At 47.4% G+C, this 5,000-nt stretch overlaps 1 pseudogene; it reads left to right on the top strand.

Annotated features, from left to right (window-relative positions):
• The window catches only part of LOC128354678 (receptor-type tyrosine-protein phosphatase mu-like), a 50,071-nt pseudogene that overhangs the window by 22,886 nt on the left and 22,185 nt on the right, over positions 1 to 5,000 (top strand).

Below are 5,000 nucleotides of genomic sequence, written 5' to 3'. Positions count from 1 at the left end.
TGGATGACTGCAGTACTGACTGTTCTCTTTGAATCAAGGGTTCCTGCTAGTTCCAGGTCTTTCTGAAGCTCAGTCTGGTGGTGTCTGCTCAGAGCTCACTGGAACATTCACAAGCTGAGAACTCTGTCAGTATGTTTTACAACATGAAGGTTGTGACGGTCTTCAGATGTTTGTAGTGACTGAACCAGGATCAGTACTTCCCCCTGGGTCATCTCACACTGTTACACATAACTTCATTTATGGACACATGTCAATATCACCTTTACAAATATATTAACTGAGAGAAATGTGTTCAATACTCATTTTACCCGCTGTATATAATATATATATACGTTATATATTTCATATATTATATATTATATAGCTCAGCGTGTGAGAACCTTGTCTCAGTCTGAGGAAACTTTCTGTTTTCTAATAATAGAAGTAAAAAGTATTTTCCATAAAAACATCATCCAGCAGCTTCCTGACTGACAGCTGACTGAAGGAGTACTGCGCTCCTGCTGTTGCCATGGAAACGCCCTTCAACCCACACACACACACACACACCCACACACACACACACACACACACACACACACACACACACACACAGTCGGCTGTCGCGTAATTTGAATTTCATAGAAACTTTACAGAAACAGACATAAAGAAAAGTGAATCTAGAACTGCTGAGTGATTGACAGCTGGAGTCATCACACACACACACACACACACACACACTCAGACACACACACACACACACACACACACACACACTCAGACACACACACACACACACACACACACACACACACACACACACACACACACACACACACACACTCAGACACACTCAGACACTCAGACACACTCAGACACTCAGACACACACACACAGACACACACACACACACACACATAAAGACACACACACACACACACACTCAGACACACACACACTCACACACACACACACACACTCAGACACACACACACAGACACACACACACACACACACATAAAGACACACACACACACACACACTCAGACACATACACACACACACACACACACACACACACACATACACACACACACTCACACACACGTACAGTCACACACACACACACACTTCAACTCTTATTTTCTTATCTTCTTCTGTCAGTGATGTATTTCCTGTTTGTTGTTCATTAAACGTTATTTAAATATTTTATCCGTTTCCTGTTTCGCTCTGACATCACTCTGACATCACTCTGACATCACACTGACATCACTCTGACATCACTCTGACATCACTCTGACATCACACTGACATCATTCTGACATCACACTGACATCACTCTGACATCACTCTGACATCACTTGACATCACTCTGACATCACTTGACATCACTCTGACATCACTTGACATCACTCTGACATCACTTGACATCACTCTGACATGTTTTAAAAGCTTTTATTTTTGTGTGTGCAGGTTCTTCCTTCCTGTTTGTGAACACGTCGGGTCGTTACGGCGGCCAGCGCGCTCAGCTGCTGCTTCCTCCGCTCAAAGAGAACGACACGCACTGCGTCAGCTTCCTGTTCTACCAGGCGGGGGGGCGGGAGGGGGCGGCGCCCGCCACGCTCAACGTCTACGTCAAAGGTACGAAAAAATACTGCATGGTGTGTTCAGGTGTGTTCAGGTGTGTTCATGGTGTGTTCAGGTGTGTTCAGGTGTGTTCATGGTGTGTTCAGGTGTGTTTATGGTGTGTTCATGGTGTGTTCATGTGTGTTCATGGTGTGTTTATGGTGTGTTCAGGTGAGTTCAGGTGTGTTCATGGTGTGTTCATGGTGTGTTCAGGTGTGTTCAGGTGTGTTCATGGTGTGTTCAGGTGTGTTCAGGTGTGTTCAGGTGTGTTCAGGTGTGTTTATGGTGTGTTCATGGTGTGTTCATGGTGCGTTATGGTGTGTTCATGGTGTGTTCATGTGTGTTCATGGTGTGTTTATGGTGTGTTCAGGTGTGTTCATGGTGTGTTCAGGTGTGTTCAGGTGTGTTCAGGTGTGTTCATGGTGTGTTCATGGTGTGTTCAGGTGTTCATGGTGTGTTCAGGTGTTCAGGTGTGTTCAGGTGTTCAGGTGTGTTCAGGTGTTCAGGTGTGTTCAGGTGTTCAGGTGTGTTCAGGTGTTCAGGTGTGTTCAGGTGTTCATGGTGTGTTCAGGTGTTCAGGTGTGTTCAGGTGTTCAGGTGTGTTCAGGTGTGTTCAGGTGTGTTCATGGTGTGTTAAGGTGTGTTCATGGTGTGTTCATGGTGTGTTCATGGTGTGTTCAGGTGTTCATGGTGTGTTCAGGTGTGTTCATGGTGTGTTCAGGTGTGTTCAGGGTGTGTTCATGGTGTGTTCAGGTGTGTTCAGGTGTGTTCATGGTGTGTTCAGGTGTGTTCATGGTGTGTTCAGGTGTTCAGGTGTGTTCAGGTGAGTTCAGGTGTGTTCATGTGTGTTCATGGTGTGTTCAGGTGTGTTCAGGTGTTCATGGTGTGTTCAGGTGTGTTCATGGTGTGTTCAGGTGTGTTCATGGTGTGTTCATGGTGTGTTCAGGTGTGTTCAGGTGTTCAGGTGTGTTCATGGTGTGTTCAGGTGTTCATGGTGTTCATGGTGTGTTCAGGTGTGTTCATGGTGTGTTCAGGTGTGTTCATGTGTTCATGGTGTTCATGGTGTGTTCAGGTGTGTTCAGGTGTTCAGGTGTGTTCAGGTGTGTTCAGGTGTTCATGGTGTTCATGGTGTGTTCAGGTGTGTTCATGGTGTGTTCATGGTGTGTTCATGGTATGTTCAGGTGTGTTCAGGTGTGTTCAGGTGTGTTCAGGTGTTCATGGTGTGTTCAGGTGTGTTCATGGTGTGTTCAGGTGTGTTCATGTGTGTTCAGGTGTGTTCAGGTGTGTTCAGGTGTGTTCATGGTGTGTTCAGGTGTGTTCATGGTGTGTTCAGGTGTGTTCATGGTGTGTTCAGGTGTTCATGGTGTGTTCAGGTGTGTTCATGGTGTTCAGGTGTGTTCAGGTGTGTTCAGGTGTGTTCAGGTGTGTTCGTGGTGCGTTCAGGTGTGTTCATGTGTGTTCATGGTGCGTTCAGGTGTGTTCATGTGTGTTCATGGTGTGTTCAGGTGTGTTCATGTGTGTTCAGGTGTGTTCAGGTGTGTTCATGTGTGTTCGTGGTGTGTTCAGGTGTTCATGGTGTGTTCATGTGTGTTCATGGTGTGTTCATGGTGTGTTCAGGTGTGTTCAGGTGTGTTCAGATGTGTTCATGGTGTGTTCAGGTGTGTTCAGGTGTTCATGGTGTGTTCAGGTGTGTTCATGGTGTGTTCATGGTGTGTTCAGGTGTGTTCAGGTGTTCATGGTGTGTTCATGGTGTGTTCAGGTGTGTTCAGGTGTGTTCAGGTGTGTTCGTGGTGCGTTCAGGTGTAATCAGGTGTTTCTTCCTGCAGAGAACAACAGTCCGCTGGGAGTTCCCATCTTTAACTCGTCAGGCCCCGCCTACCACATCTGGAAGGGGGTGGAGCTCGCCGTGTCCACCTTCTGGCCCAATTACTACCAGGTAATACACACACACACACATGCACACACACACACACACACACACACACACACACACACACACAGGTGTTACATGAACTGAGGCGTTTGCACCACTGCTGCCACCAACTGATCAGTCAGCGATATGACAGCTTGTGTGTGTGTGTGTGTGTGTGTGTGTGTGTGTGTGTGTGTGTGTGTGTGTGTGTGTGTGTGTGTGTGTACCAGTCAATATGTCATCATCTTTGAGGCGGGGGGGCACACTCAGGTCTGTGGGGAGCAAAATGAAACAGCTGAACTGTCGCTCTGCTTTCACCACAGAAGAAGAGAGATTGATTTAGAACAATACAGCCAATCATACACACACACACACACACACACACACACACACACACACACACATACACACACATACACACACACACACACACACACACACACACACACACACACACACACACACACATACACACACATACACACACACACACACACACACATACACACACACAGACACACACACACATACACACACATACACACACACACACACACACACACACATACACACACACAGACAGTAACACACACACACACACACACACACACACACACACACACATACACACAGACACACACACACACACACACACACACAGACAGTAACACACACACACACACACACATACACAGACACACACACACACACAGACAGTAACACACACACACACACACACATACACACGCACTCAGGCACACACATACACACACACATACACACACATAGAGTAACACACAGACACACAGAGAGTAACGCACACACACACACACAGTAACACACACACACACACATACACACACTGTAACACACACAGGTGCTGTCGGATCATCACAGCAGGCGTCAGTAATTAGCAGCGTCACCGTGGCAACAGCAGCTCCATCATTAGAGCGACAGGAAGTGGAGGGAGCGCGGACACAGAGAAGCCATGAAGAAGTCCACAGAAACAGGAAGTGGAGGGAGCGCGGACAGAGAAGCCATGAAGAAGTCCACAGAAACAGGACAGGAAGTGGAGGGAGCACTGACAGAGAAGCCATGAAGAAGTCCACAGAAACAGGAAGTGGAGGGAGCGCGGACAGAGAAGCCATGAAGAAGTCCACAGAAACAGGAAGTGGAGGGAGCGCGGACACAGAGAAGCCATGAAGAAGTCCACAGAAACAGGAAGTGGAGGGAGCGCTGACAGAGAAGCCATGAAGAAGTCCATAGAAACAGGAAGTGGAGGGGAGCGCTGACAGAGAAGCCATGAAGAAGTCCACAGAAACAGGAAGTGGAGGGAGCGCTGACAGAGAAGCCATGAAGAAGTCCACAGAAACAGGAAGTGAGTGAAACAGGAAGAGAGAAGAAGAATGAAAGGAAGACGAGTCAGAGGTGAGAGGAAGGAGGGAGAGAAGAAGAATGTGGAGGACTTCCTGTTCCCTGGGGCACC

Source organism: Scomber japonicus, unplaced genomic scaffold (assembly GCF_027409825.1).
Source record: "Scomber japonicus isolate fScoJap1 unplaced genomic scaffold, fScoJap1.pri scaffold_388, whole genome shotgun sequence".
Classification (NCBI taxonomy): Eukaryota; Metazoa; Chordata; class Actinopteri; order Scombriformes; family Scombridae; genus Scomber; species Scomber japonicus.
The sequence above is the reverse complement of the archived record's forward strand: the minus strand, read 5'-3'. Positions and strand labels throughout refer to the sequence as shown.